General features: G+C 34.7%; 1 long non-coding RNA gene across 5 annotated transcripts in view; it reads right to left on the bottom strand.

Annotated features, from left to right (window-relative positions):
* LOC127869511 (uncharacterized) overlaps positions 1–8,678 on the bottom strand; it is a 59,012-nt gene extending 50,334 nt beyond the window's left edge. For 2 of the 5 annotated variants that reach the window (XR_008044647.1, XR_008044645.1), the window contains exons 1-2: positions 8,468–8,678; positions 7,813–7,892 (exon numbers count right to left, since the gene is read on the bottom strand). This is a non-coding gene — a long non-coding RNA (uncharacterized LOC127869511). Of the gene's footprint in view, positions 1–4,278; positions 4,356–7,812; positions 7,893–8,467 lie in introns of those variants that run through there. The other 3 variants (XR_008044650.1, XR_008044649.1, XR_008044646.1) reach the window with 2 other exon arrangements.
* Between the last annotated feature and the right edge of the window lie 7,564 nt (positions 8,679–16,242).

The raw sequence follows: 16,242 nt of genomic DNA, 5'->3' as shown, positions 1-16,242 counted from the left end.
TTAGATTAGCTCTCTGCCCACTGCAGACAACACAAGCTTTCTGAGAGGAAAGTTTCATTTCTGAGTCTCAGAGCACAATTTAGAGATTCTAAACAAACAATTACTTGAAACCAGAAAATAATGAGCGATTTCAACCTGTGTAGGTTGCACATGACAATTCAAGATAACAGGTAATGCAAATAACAAGGACCAGTTTTCTAAAGGAGCTAGTATCCAATAAATTGAAGAGTCTTGCTCTGCTCTGACAGGGATGGTACATTTTAATGCAAAAGGCAGTGATAAAAAATAAAAACATATATCTATGTTGTGTTAATGCTTGTATAGGACAGCATTTTCAAATACCGAAATGACAGTAAAAATAAATGAAAACAACCTATCGTTGTATGAATCAAATCTGGATATCATACCATACAGTATTGTCACACAAAACTATGAGAATGTATAAGGAAGCAACAGCACACAATGCATGTCAAGGTTCTATTGTAGTAAATATTCATGTAAACATTATCCAGATAATATGCTTATGAAGGTGTTTTAATCTCACTTGACTAAGAAAATCTATTTTAAAGGATAAGCAAAATATACATAATAACATTTAACAAGTGATGTTCTGTGCAAACTTATTTCACAAAATATAAGTGGAACATGGGCTAACTTTCCTAAAACACCACATATATAGACTGGTGCCCCAGATACTGGATTTAAAATATTATTAAAATATAGCCAAACTTAGTTGTTCTTTTTTCAGAGGGGATGAACCCAGTCTCACAAATCATATCAATTCAACATATGAACAACTGACCATGAAAAATAACTAAATCAATTTCTACACAAATATAAATTCAAGCTTTTGGTAAAAACTAGAAAAAACAAACAAACTAGGAACCAAATAAAATAAAATAAGGAAAAGGTTAGTAAATTAGCAACTGCTAGAGAGCTTTGGCAAGTGTACAACACTCATAAATGCACATGTGTAGAGCTAAACACATCACAGATGCATGGGTGAAAGGTCTGGGCTGCTGCATTTCCCCCATTGCCTGTCAGGGCACGTCTGCGTCCTTCAGTAACAATACCTGAAAAAATAATGATATAAGCCTTACTATTTTAATTATACCTCATGTGACTAGCACATGTCAAATTCCCATTTACCCATATTACAGTCACATGTGACATTATTTTATCACAATTCTTTTGAGCTGAAAATAGCACCACTAGTTTTCCGCCTCAAGAGAATATATAAATATACTGTATTTACTTCATTTTTCTTTCTGGCATTTGCATATTTTTTAATTAAAACAAAAATAAAATCACACAATTTGAATTTTTTTATAATCAGATTTAATTAAATTGGAAAACATTGTTTTGTTTGTCTATGAGTTAATACCAGCAACCTGCCTTTTAAACGTCCGTGCATTCAGAAATATATGAGCCAGAGTGCTAAGTAAATGAATAAACAAGCTATTGTGTTTCTCTTATTAAGTTGTTGTGTTTTATTTGTTGAGTATAATAAAATAAATATCACACCCATACAGCTTGATAAAACTGGGTTAGGTTAACATAACCATTCTCGGGTAAACATTATGTTGTTATTACCATGTATAGGGTGTGAAACATGCATTTATACAAGTTTAAAAATAAAATTGCCATGTAACTTCAAGCATTATAAAGTAATAAAATATAAACTTGAATTATATTTCCAAACAGTATAAAGTAATAAATAGTAAGATGCTCATATATAAATGGTTACATAATTTTTTGAATTCCCTGTTGCTTCTAAGTAAGTTCTACTCACGTGTTTTCATAGTAGTAACAGCATGTTTCCTATTCAATAATGCAATATAAAAATGCTGGTTAGGACCAAATATAATAACATTGTTTTCAAGCAGTAAGCATTACAAATAATATCATTTCATCCCAGACCATATGTAAAGGCCAATAATAAAATTTACAATATCACCAAACGATGTTTGACAGGTGAAAATTCGTTTGAGATTACCCCTGGTTTACTTCATGTCTGTTTCGGAACTGACACCTGTGGCAGTGAGTCATTTTTGAGACTCTAAATTCACAGTTTGACTGAAAATGTATCAATCTTATTGTTTTCTTATTTCCTGATAAATTACATTCAAATCAATACCAAGATCACTTACCATTGACAATCTGTTATAGAAGCAAACTTGTTCTCATTTCCGATGACCGATCGCGCAGACAGGATTTTGCCGCCATACGAAGGGGTAAGGACAAAAGCCCTCTCGGACATTAGCCCTCTCAGACAAAAGCCCCTAGGGCAATAGCCCCTTCAAAAAAGTGCACTCACGGACATTAGCCCCCAGGTGTTTTAAAAAGTTTTATTTTTATTTCATTTGTTTTATTTCATAAGTAATTACTTATTAATATGTTATGTTAACATGTAAATTTTAGTTTTTTCACAATTTCTTTACTTTTATACTATTACTATTGGTTTATTAATTAACTATGAAGTATTTTTTTAATATTTATTGTTTCATAATAACAAGGTGACAAGATTGCAAACAGGTACATGTACGAGTCAACAAAAGGGCAAGTAAAACACTACTCTATGAATCATTAGATTTAAGTAGGAACAAAACGCACAGGAAAGTTTACACTTATGACACAACGAACATTATAATAGTCACATTATCTAGTTTTCTGTTAGAGTACACGCACACAACACACGAAGCACTTAATTACTGCTTCCATCGGATGCAGTTTCCAACAGCTTGCAAGAACTCTGCAAGGGTCTTTCTGCCTCCTGAGTAATCCTGGCACAAGTTGTGAAGGCGCTCCTGGATGTTCAATGTGGCTCGCTTCACTCGTTTTCTCTGTGGTTGGCCTTGGGAATCCTGGTACAGTGCAGTTTCAACCATGGCATGGTCCTTTTTGAAGTGGTCTATCACTGTCCAGATTGACGGTACTACCTTTTAATTGCATTTACTTTTTAAAAAGATGAAATGCAATACATAAAATGAATTTAAACAAGATGTGTTTGTGAAACACAATGTCCCCCTATATGATGTTTGACCTTGAAGGATGACCTTGACCTTGTGAATGATGACCTTGACCTTGACCTTCACCACTCGAAATGTGCAGCTCCATGAGATACACATGCATGCCAAATTTCAAGTTGCTATCTTCAATATTGCAAAAGTATTCATAAAATAAGCGATTTGGACCACATATATTTGACCTCTGACCTTGAAGGATGACCTTGACCTTTCACCACTCAAAATGTGCAGCTCCATGAGATGCACATGCATGCCAAATATCAAGTTGCTATCTTTAATGTTGCAAAAGAACTCATAAAATGAGCGATTTTGGCCACATATATTTGACCTCTGACCTTGAAGGATGACCTTGACCTTTCACCCCTCAAAATGTGCAGCTCCATGAGATACACATGCATGCCAAATATCAAGTTGCTATCTTGAATATTGAAATATTGCAAAAGTGTACATTAAATGAGCGATTTTGACCCATATATTTGACCTTTGACCTTGAAGGATGACCTTGACCTTGACTTTTCACCACTCAAAATGTGCAGCTCCATGAAATACATATGCATGCCAAATATCAAGTTGCTATCTTCAATATTGCAAAAGTTATTGCAAATGTTAAAGTTGGCGCAAACCAACAGACCAACCAACAGGGCAAAAACAATATGTCCCCCACTACTTTAGTGGGAGACATAAAAAAGGTAGGGGCTAACGTCCTAAGGGGCTTTTGTCCGAAGGGGCAAATGTCCTAAGGGGCTAATATCCTAAGGGGCTTTTGTCCTAGGAGCTTTTGTCCTAGGGGCTAATGTCCGTGAGGGCTTTTGTCCTACACTCCTGACTCCGAAAATATGTCTGTGTTTCGACAATTCAGATTGTTTACATCTATCTATCTATCTATCTATACTGTCTAACTCCCCTTGCGGGTATTATTGACAGGTGATTTGTCTATTTTCTTCCGGTTTGTTGCGAAAAAAATCATCAAATATTTAGTATATGACTACAATTTGTTCAATCATAAGTGGTAAGACTTATTTTTCAATGTTGAATGAAATGTAATTTGTTTCGGAACTGGCGACTTTTCGGAACTGACGACCGGACTGTATACAGTCTGCAAAATTAACCAATTGCCTTATCGCCAATGCGAGGAAATCTCGGCTCTGATGATAGAAAAATGAATATAGATTGCCTGAATTGCGACGATAAAAAAATCGAGAAAATAAACCATTAAGTAATCAATTTACGCATTTCAGGTGTAAATTCTTACAGTGAAACTGCTTGGTTACTTCCCGTAGTTTTCATTAGTGATCTCCCTTAGACGTTATCGTAAAGTCCGGCTCGCCGTCGCGTATTTAAAATGTCGTAATATTTTGGTAAAATGAACTTTCCCTCTACGCCGATAAATGAAATAATAGTGCGAGGGATTTTATAAATTAAGTAAAACGGTTGAATTTGTGTTATTAATATCTTTGAAATTACGAAATAACCGTAACAGTGTTTATCATTCATATGATTAAGATCGATACGTTCTGCTAAGGTCAACAATGTCAATGTTTCAACTGAAAGCTCCGACGTTTTTCAATCTATACAATAACGACCTTTCATGATAATGTCACTGTAAATTAATTCAATTTTTTCTGGCTATGACACATTTCCGCTGGGTACGGCATTTTCAAAGTTTCATAGCCACATTGGCTATGAAGACAAAAAAGTTAGTTTTGTAGACTGCATATATCATAATTTATGTATGTATTAAATACACACACATACTTGTAAGATACAGAAAGAAATAACACTATAAGAAATGATTATTACTATAATGACATGTCACAACTAAACAAACACAGCTGAAAGATCGTTTTCAGTCAAAGCCAAAACCTGCAGTGTATGCAGATCAAGATATATAGAATAATCACAGTTAATGCACAGGGACATGTCTTGTGAAATTCTATGCATCATCACAGTCATGATGTATTTGATAATCACAACAACCGAACTTTGCAAATACACAAACAAGGGAAAGGCAAAGTTGTGTCATTAAATCATGTAAGGTCAAGCCAGTGAAATTGTTCGCTAAGGCCAAAAATAAAAATATATACATGTATTTCTTATAATAAGCTTTAGTAGCCTTCCATTCTAGTACCCAAAAGAAAAAAAAGAAACAAGGGCTGTTTGTAAAACATGCATGCCCCCCATATGGGCTGTCAGTTGTAGTGGCAGCCATTGTGTGAACACGATTTTTGTCACTGTGACCTTGACCTTTGACCTGAAAATCAATAGGGGTCATCTGCCAGTCATGATCAATGTACCTATAAAGTTTCATGATCCTAGGCCTAATAATTCTTGAGTTATCATCAGGAAACCATTTTACTGTTTTGAGTCACTGTGACCTTGACCTTTTACCTAGTGACCTGAAAATTTGTAGGGGTCATCTGCCAGTCATGATCAATGTACCTATGAAGTTTCATGATTCTAGGCGAAAGCATTCTTGAGTTATCAGTCGGAAACCATTTTACTATTTCGAGTCACTGTGACCTTGACCTTCGACCTAGTGACCTGAAAATCAATAGGGGTTAGCTGCCAGTCATGATAAATGTACCTATGAAGTTTCATCTGGTGGACGGCCCGACAAACAGACGGACCGGCATGTGCAAAACGATAAACCCCCTCTTCTTCCAAAGGGGGCATAAAAATCCCTACCTACCGACCCTGTTTTATTTCCCAAGGAGACCCCAAACGGACCTATTTTTTTGTTTGGCCTAAGCACGTCTCTAAAACTTTCTAGTATTAGACCTTATATTGGAATGGTTTGTACACAGTCAGTGTAGAAGGGGTATGAGCAGGAGATTGTCTGGATGTAGAATTGTGTGAAATCAGTGCACCCATGTTTCTTTTCTTTGTTAAAATAGTTATTATCAAGAATACTAATTTCAAGTACATGCATTATAAATATCCAATCATGAATGCATGAAAATCACTTAATTTGTACACAGACTCTTGATATACGCTCCGTGATTTGTATGTTGTTCAAGGCAATGTACAATATCGTGTGGCTTGTGAGCAGTCTAAGTTTTCAGGTGTTTGTTAATGGGGACAGGTTGGCAGAACATCGTGTGACTACAGAGTGAGACTTGTCCAAGGATCCGATTTTACAGGGATGGTCATAATAACATTTAATTGTGGTAGTGATTGTTGCATTTGCATTTGGATTGGGAGTTAGTTACAGGACAATGCATAATCTATCACAATGACGAATTCGTCCAGCCTTGTGTAAAAAGATTGACTTTAAATGTTGGTCGAATCAAGATATTGTGTCATCCAGAGCGAAAGGTTAATGGGAACAGTAAATATATGAACCTTGCTGAACAACAACATCTAGTTGTTTAGTTGTTTATGCTATTCAATTACTGATTGATACATTGAGCTCATATCAATGCATATGTATTTATTTATTATATGTTGATAATGTGGTTACAGCAATTTGTTTGCCCAATTGGGAAAAGTACCAGTTCCAGCCAAATTGGGAAAATGTCTGCGAAAAACCATGAAATCTGGAAAATTCGTATAGTGAAGTCCTCATATTGAGAAATTGGTGTACATTGTACTTGATTTTTTGCTCCCAAATACTTTTAAATTGTTTACCAAGTGATGTCAACTTGTCAATATTATACATGTTTTACCCTAGATTTAATCCATAGAGCTGCATACTGAAACTAACAAACTGTTGCATTTTATTTATAAACAAAAAAAAATTTTTTTTTGGAAACCTTTGATTGGGAATTTTTTGGACAGCAATTGGGAAATTTGTAGTTTTATCCCAATTGATAAAGTGCGATTTTCCGGTACATTAAAAAGAAGGAAAAAAATCGCTGGTGGTTATAATGTTCCATGTTGTAAATATAGATTGGCGCTCTGGATGGCGTCTAGTTGTCCACTGGGGTTCACCAGTCACCAGGTTTTTTTCTGCTATGTATAACTCCTTATACAACCAATAAGATTATAAATGTTGTACAGCAATAATTCCTAACATCGAGCTCCAATGTAGCGTGTCGAGTTGTCGCCAACAGCAACAGACTTAATTATTGGTTCGTGAACATACAATTTTATGTTGCTATTCAAAAAATGGTGACAAGGTGTAAATAGAAATTAAAATGTACAGAAAAAATGACAAATAACAAACAAATAAACGACACAATAGTCTTGTTTTGTGAAATTTTAGGTGTTTAATCTTCAGACACATGAATCATTCCTTACCAATTGTTTATCTTTATTTCGTCTGCCATGGTGATTTCCAAGAAGAAAAAAATCAGCGCGTCAAAAATTAAATCTGGCGCCCATAGTGTGTATTGGCTGTTGTATAGAAAGAGTGAGGATCCTGGTTAAACAATCGGTAAGGAATGATTCGTGTGTATGCAATTATCAACCTATTTTGTTGATTACCCCAATAAGTGAGTGAAACAATAGTTACAGGGATTTATCACATCGTCTATGCATGTATCTGTTGAAACTGAAAGTACATAAACAGCGAGGTTCCTGGCCTGCGTGCGCATTTCAATAAGCGAGCGGGGCGACAGTGACTTAATTATGGGTAATGACGCACTTCCGTTGCTTATTAAAATGGCTAGTGCCCTACCTTGTCAATATCTATGTACATAGTTGAACTATCTTTTTTTAAGAAGACTTTTTGACGGAAGATTTTATTGATTTTGTATGTGTATGCATTATAATAAACAACGGGTAACAAAAAAATAAATATTAATAAATAAAAACAAACATTACCATCGAGCGCCTATGAACTTACCAGTATAATCCTGTGTTTCCCAGATCTTGTTGGTGTTATTTGACGAGCATGTAAAGTTGACATCTTGTAAACTCCATCACCTATAAAAAATAATTATTTCACAAAGAATCACATTTTTCAATTTCATTAGAATAACATGTAAGAACTTCAATAACAAAAAAAATCAGTATCATTGTAATTTATATTTAATGTAGTTCATTTCAAAATTTGAATCATGGAACGATGGTATCCAAAAACAATTTCAAAACATGACAACAGTAGAGAAGCAATGCCACAACTTTCAGCGTTTTGCTTTGGATTGAACACACTCAGCTGTTATCTCTGCACGAGAGCACACATGGTAAATATTTGACTGGTAACCATACATTAAAAAGTGATTTTTAATGTCTCTATTTGCTCAACAGTTTAAGTCAAATCTGTTGGTGTTCGCATACGTTCCTTTAAAGTCAATCTCAATTTAATTTTACAATTACAGTTAAAACTGTGATAAAGTAACAACTGAACTTATCTGAATTTTTTGCATGAGGAGCTTGCAATAAGCACTTTTGTTAAAACTAGGTTTCCTCCGTAATAGACCTATCCTGGTAACGAATGAATGCTTTAAAACACTTGCAAACTAATTACTCCACAACTATCACGTTTCACGGTTACTAACATCAATGACGTCAAACAATCGCTCGCATCTCGTCCTAGAACAATCAAGTTTGTCAGCCTACATGTCTCAATTGATTTTCGAAATGCTTTCTTTTTAAAGAAATACTTTTGTTAAAAAAGTGTTAACGATCACGAACGCGTATACCGATACGATAGTAAATTCTTTTCATAAATTGTTGTATCCGTGTACTGTTTCACAATAACGAGCACGTGTATACAGAATGATTTGCATTTAATAAATCAAAAACATACCGTACTGTTTATGGGTTAAACAATACTAATAGTGTTTCATTTACAAACGTACATCTACGACATCATCTACAACACTCGGTCGTAATAAAGAATAAAAATGTTAGATAAAAGTGTCTCCAACATAATACCGAATTTGTTGGATTCGTCATAACTTTATATAACGAATATTGTAGGATACAGGCAATATTCACACATCGAAAGCTGTAGCGCGTCACACAACCACCGATTCGCGCAGAGTTGTCGTTCCTTCGATAGTTGAAGTACGACCCTTTATGAAAATATTGAAGCCCCATATTTGCGTGGTTAGGAGAATTCCTGATGATCTTCGATCGAAACGCATACGTGTGCAAAAGATGCTTAAACAGCTGAATAATCTGTTGTGTAACACCGAGCATAATTATTAACTTTCGGTCAATAAAAACTTACAATTCTTTTCTACGTGTAGCACCGCCCAATCATCAATGTTTCAAATTTATTGTAAACGACACTCGGCGTTGAAATCAATATTGACATATCATGCTCTAAATAAAATAAATGGTAACCATGATCATTCACGTGATATATCGGATCCCATGATTATTTTATCATGTCTAAATTGTGTGTCGTAAGAATAACAAATAGTGTTACATCACGTTACATAATTAATAGAAATAATTATAAGAACACCATAGCGATGTTTTACAGTTGCGTAGCCAGAGACACATTAAAGCCAAGTCAGTTTAGGTGCCGTTAACAAGGTACTTCATGTTCCAGAGGGGCGGGAGGGGGACTAAGAAAGTGTGTCCGTTTGTGACAGGGTGGAGGGGTTAGACCATTTGCGATGACACACATATATTTTATCTTAATTTTATTTATAATTATTTTTGTATTTAGTTTTATAATATTTTAATAGCTTTAAAATAATGTTCAAAACCTCTGTAAAACAAATAATAAGTCGCATGTCAAAATAGCATGAAATCTAAATTTAGTTACAGTGACAGTGTTTGACAGGGGGAGGTAAACATGGTCAAAAATAGCGTGACACACTTTATGGACAGCCCCTTATTGACTTCGAGAGCATGCAACTATTACTTCATCTCAGCGGACGTTTGTTTGACCTAGTTAATATTGCTGTTCATTGATTTTATTCGCTGTGTCTTGTATTGCATGATTCTTCTTAATTGGATCTGCATTCCCAGCGTGGTCTTAGTCCGACCGAATTTCACGAGCACCTAAAAATATTTTTTACACGATTATTACATAGGACTGTCGCGTTCTTACGCCGTGCACATTCGCGAGAGACCCATGCAAAAACTAGTTGTAATGGATAACCATAAGGCATTATAACATTTATGATATTTCCACCTGACTTTCCCAAAACGCAATATTTGCTTTTAGTCAAAGTAAGGACATCTAGTGTAACGCCGTTAATTACAAAGCATTACTGGGACATTATTGCGGCTCATTGAAGTCATTGTACCTGTCAAAACGCAAACACGAAGATGAATGTTTTGAGATGCAAATGTCGCCGCGATTTTAGGCTTCGTCGTCGTATTGAATACTAACCACGTCCACATTTACAACAACGTGCGAGAGTTTGTTGAGCAAATTCAAACATGATATTTATAAGGGGAAATAATTTTTTATTTAAGTTGTAATGTTCTTGCAAAGATATTCATGATTAAAAAATAGTTGAAGTGTTATTTATTGTTATATTAACGTCGGAGATCATGAAAACATCTATGCAATTTACAACGATGATATCATTTTAAATGCAAAAATCTTACTCGAGTTGCCTTCATTTATTAATTGTGCAGGAATTCGGGCATATAATGTATTTGTTTTATGATTAATCAACGCAGCTGTATTGTCTTGCCAAGGCTTGGTTACGACACTGTTTTTTGTGTCTTCTGTTAATTAACGTTGAACGCCAAACGATTTTTTTCTTAAACACATATTATAGTATAGTTATTTATACAAAGTTGCAATTATATTTCATTCGTTATAAAATGAAAACACATTAATTTCGATTTATCGCACGTTTTTTATTAGCCAAACGATCCATTCTTGGCTTATTGCTTGTTGTCTTATTTATATTAACGAAATTGTCTCGGGCATCAATGCCAGAGAATCTTCTGTTTCCAGATGATAACCGCCTTACCACTATTGTCGACGATCGTATCGAGTCTTTAAACACCGATCTTAAAGTTTATCTCTTATCATACCTTTGTTTGTAACGTAGCTTGTGTCTTTTAATCCGTAAAAAAACGAATACATAATATTTTCATGACATTGTGAAAACTGTCACATCCCGAAATTACCATGAAACAATTCTTCCATAATCTAATTCAATGTCGATACGCATCTAGGTCTTTCTTTGCTTACGACGCTACAATCGATGGCCCGCATCACTTCAAATGTTCACAAAGCATAGAAAAGAATCGGCATTGTACGGTATTTCAAATTTCCATTTTAACGCTCCAGTCTTTCAAAAATGCATTACCTTCATACAGTCCATTTTTGACAGCGCCTTTGTAGTTTGAGACAATACGTACAAGGAGCTTAGTGAAAACGTTTATAGCTTTGAACGACTGTAGGCAATAATACGACTGAAAAATACGACTGAACGAAGTAGTGACTTTAAAAACAGTATATGTAAGAATGAACTTCCAATTTATACTGTCGTTTTTTTAATCCACTGTCATAATACACCCTTATTTAAAGATACTGGTACAATGTGATTATCAGCGTTGTCATTCGAGTACTTCATCAAACATCGTTTAATGGCAAAGTTTATATGATCCTTACTTTTACCTATGCTGAAATTTAAATATGTTTATATGTGCGACAGGAAACGCATAATTAAGCCTTATGGCAGCAAGACAAATTTTGAGTGTTTTAATATTATGTTTCAAATTATGAATCTTACACAAATAAACATGCGTTCATGTTTTCTGTTGACATATGATGTTGATGTTGACAAATACATGTAATGTTGATTTTTACATAGAATATGTATTGGTTTTGGTTTTCATTACAACACAGTGGAAATATGCTTTTCATCAGAACATTTATTGCATTCAGAATATACATTTAAACAGATATTAACAAACAATGGCAAGCATACTCATGATTTTGTCAAGATGTACAAAGTTAAATTCACTAACAAAATAATTCGCTCCCTTCGTGCAAAAAGGTTCCAGATATCATTGAACTTAGAAGGCACATGATACCTTTTAGTTCCAATATAGTATGACGAATATTGTCCAAAAAACACCATCGTGCTCATAAATCGGATTACAAAATACTACTTGGTGTTCGTTAAAAGATATTTATTAAAAAACATAATGTTTTACATAGAAAAACATACCACAGCATTGATAATAAGTACATGTTCGAACTGGATTTGAACAAAAGACAATGTCTTATATAGTTCTTCTCTCTATACAAAATATATACAGTTTCATGTTTTCATACAGTCAAAGTTGGATCTTAAATCATTAAAAAATTCGTAAAAGTATAACAAACAAGGAACCCCGAGTATTGCTTTATTTGCGAAAACCAAGTAACATGTACCATTTGGAAGGTGAAGGAAAGATAGTGGAACAGGTTTGGGAAGACAATACAAGGAGTTTTGAAAGACCTTAATTTTTGATGCAAAGGAAGAAAAGAGGGTAAGCAGGCGTTCTTTAACATATATAAGAATCAAATCGCTTACTATTAATAATAAATTTGCGAACTGGCATCAGCTATTTTAATATTGCTTAAATAGGCACGATACAATATAGAATAGTTCCAATCCAGGGAACGGCATATATTGATATTCAATTGTATTTATAGGTTAGCCGCGAATATGTACATACTGAGTGCATTAGAGAAATGTGACGTCTTCTATGAAGTCCACAAAGACACAACGGGTATGTAATAATATTGCGACTGAATCGATGTTATTTTAAGGCGCTACACTTAACTTTTAAGTACGTGTGTAATATTTGAGAGCGTCTTTCGACGGATGAACTGGAATCGGTCGATGTATGCTAAGTAACTGTTTGAAGGAATAGATCGATTCAGTTTATGTGACGTCATCGGGAAGTTCACTCCATTCAGTGACGTATACATCATTGAATAGTAAATGATATGTAGCAACAGCAACAACAAAACAATAACATTGATTGTTCGATGTTAAAATGTATCGTTCCAGTTGCTAGTTGAAGTGATAGTTTAAGAAGAAATTGATAATTGCTTATAGTATTTCTTTTTCAGTACAGTAGTTTCCTAACAGTTGCAATAATTGATCATTGGTTTTTAGCTTACTTTTATAGGCCTATTTTGAAAACTAACTCTGCATATTTTAGATGATCGTACTTTCGGTTTAGCATATACAGGTTATAAGTACTTTTGCTTTGTCATTAGTCAGTTGTCAATTAAATATTGGGATTGCATTGTTGTTTATCTAAATACATCTATTCATTTAATTGGGCCTATATATATGGAGAAAGATATGCGTGAACAACCAGATATACACACATACAAACAGACAGACAGACAAACAGACAGGCATATTCCTATTGGAGACTTCGGCGTGTGCGCCTATACGGTGCAGAATGAAGCAGACATACTGTGAAATTCCCATCCTAAAAAAGATGGTTCATTCACAATTATATACCCCATACTTTCACCGCAACACATCTTCCAATGTTGGAACAGTTTACATACACAGTAGGGACAGTTAAATAAACATTTATTACAAACATGAAACCATAGTTGTAGTTGGGCAGGATCCGATAAGGATGCATAAACTACCCTAACGCTATGTTAGAGACACAGCGGAAATACGTTGGATCTAGAAGATACTGTGAAATTATGAGAATTTTTGTGTTTCAAGGGAGATAATTATATTTCACAACAACGTTATTTCCGTTTTCTGGGATCTATTAATATATACTCGTTCACAGTCGATTGTTAATATACATGTATATGGAGAAAGATAAGCGTGAACAACCAGATATACAGACATACAAACAGACAGACAGACAAACAGACAGGCATATTCCTATTGGAGACTTCTGCGTGTGCGCCTAGCTACGGTGCAGAATGAAGCAGACAAACTGTGAAATCCCCATCCCCCAAACAAGATGGTTCATTCACAGTAATATACCCCATACTTTCATACTTATATAACATAATTTGCCTTATCGTCCGTTCTGACAGTCACTGTATTACTACTATACCGACTACCGTTTCCAGGCAATGAACACATCCATTGCTCCAAATACATGAAACCCTGGATAGTGTTGATGTAACAATCTACATTTGTCCCGTTTCAACAAGTACAATTTGCCCCCCCCCCCCAATGCGGTTTACTGCGCAAAAGAGTTCCGGCTTAACTATTTGCAAGGTATTCCGGAACATGTTATAGCTAGGAGTGCGATATAATAAAACTAGATTCGCCTGAACATTTGACCAAAAGCACGTGAGTTTCAAACATGACGGAGAGGCCATTTTCTTAGTAAGGCGCACTTCCAATTCAACTTAAAGAGTATCAATGGACATAAACTTAAAGATAATCGATGAACATACCGGTAAACACGATTCAGAAACTACAATCCATTAATTTGTTTCGCAATGTCGTTCTTTAACATGTGAGGTTTGGAAGGGGAATATACGTTATATTGTGTTTTAAGATAGAAAAAAAGGGCAGCATTTTCTTTAAAAACAAAAACAACAACGGGTACTTACACGTATGGAAAAAATAAAATAAAATACAAAACATTATTTTCGCATGCATGATGATTATATTTTATATACATCTATGTACGATGTGGTATGACTGTTGTTTAAATAATGAACTTAACCGGATTTTTATCAAGCAAAGAATTAATGTCCTGTTTGATTGTTTACTTTAGTTTTCTATTGTTTAAATGAGAAAGTGTTTCGTATTCAATTAATTATTAATGAAAAATACTTTCAAAGGTCGCCGTGGTGTAATTGATATGATGCCCGCCTAGCGACAGTGAGGTCACGTGTTCGATCTTGACTGTGGGAGCATTCTATAGATTTCGCCGAAAGGTTCACAGTACTGATTCTACGCCCAGAAAACGGACTCGAGGTTGATTGGGCTACAATGCATAGGCTTAAACTAAAAATATAATCACGCGGTATTTACCTATTTGTTTTAAGAAGTAAATTAAGAATCAACTATACAATGCAGTATTTGGTGTATGTTCAGCTAGGCAAATAAGGGTATGCACAATTCTCCTTTTTATACACGTATCAATTAAGTCTTTCCGAAAATGTGTTGCGGTAATGCCTCAATTGGGATTCGAACTAAAGACATGTAAAGACTTCCCAATTCGCTCGCTGAACTGAGAAATATACTCCGTACTTTACAGTCCCCAATATCGGTTGTGCGCATGCGCATAACGATACTTTATGCACATTTCTTTCATAAAGGCTGTAAGTTACTACTTCTGATTGTTTCGTTCCCGCCTAAAGAATCGCATGGAACATTAACAATGAGGCATGTATCAAGCATCAAGTGTGTCAATATCAACATTTTATTTTCGCTTTCTTAAATCAACACATACATTTGAACGAGGGATGTTAAGTACACTTGTTTACCTATTGTTCAATATAATCCATAATCAAATTAATGTTTTCCCATGCAAATCTTATAACAATGCATCGTGTTAAGTAATTGTTGATTTTACGTTATTCTCATATTGCCATAATGACGTGACTTGCATTAACTGCATTTTGTTGCATGGCGAATATGGCATTTTTTTAAATGTTAATTTATTTGTATAACAACGTGGAATGAAATACTTAACAACAACGCCATATGTGAATTTTAGTTTAATTTAATATTTAATACATATATATTTTTTAAATATATAAATACAGTTTGATAACTATTTGACTGGATTTTGTTTTTATTTGTTTACCTTAAAATTTAAGCGAAAAGTGTTTTATTTTGACGAAACATTTACATTTTATTAAGAGGTTAATTTGCATAAAGCTCAACTGTAATTTTGATTGCCCATTAGTATTTTTTTTTCCACGTGCTAATTGTTGATTGGTTGAATTGCTAAGTGTACTTTTTGACGATGCACAGCATCGTCCAAGGTATCATAACCGTAGAAAAATTTCTCACAATGGCGACCTATGTAAAAGACCGAGCCAGTCCGATTGAGATAACTCGATTTTTCAGTTACTTCCCTTTTGCATTCGCCACTGCGTAGGAGATTGCTCGTCATTGATTACATTCTCCTAGCAGAGTAGTCGTTCGTGTTTCAACATTCAACAATGGCCGCCCCCATGAGAGTCTCGAGTCAAAACTTTCTTACTGCATAAATTGACTTGTTTCGCTATTTAGAAGCTGTCATTTATGATAAATGAATTATTTATTCACTAAATCTCCGCTAATGACAACAAAGGATGGAATTCGAAGGATATATTCGATGTGAATGGATCACTTTCTATGGCTTCGCCCATGAGAGACTTGATAACACTCGTGTCAAAACTTTCTTACAGCTTAAATCGGCT

This window comes from Dreissena polymorpha, chromosome 2, assembly GCF_020536995.1.
Source record: "Dreissena polymorpha isolate Duluth1 chromosome 2, UMN_Dpol_1.0, whole genome shotgun sequence".
Classification (NCBI taxonomy): domain Eukaryota; kingdom Metazoa; phylum Mollusca; class Bivalvia; order Myida; family Dreissenidae; genus Dreissena; species Dreissena polymorpha.
The sequence above is the reverse complement of the archived record's forward strand: the minus strand, read 5'-3'. Positions and strand labels throughout refer to the sequence as shown.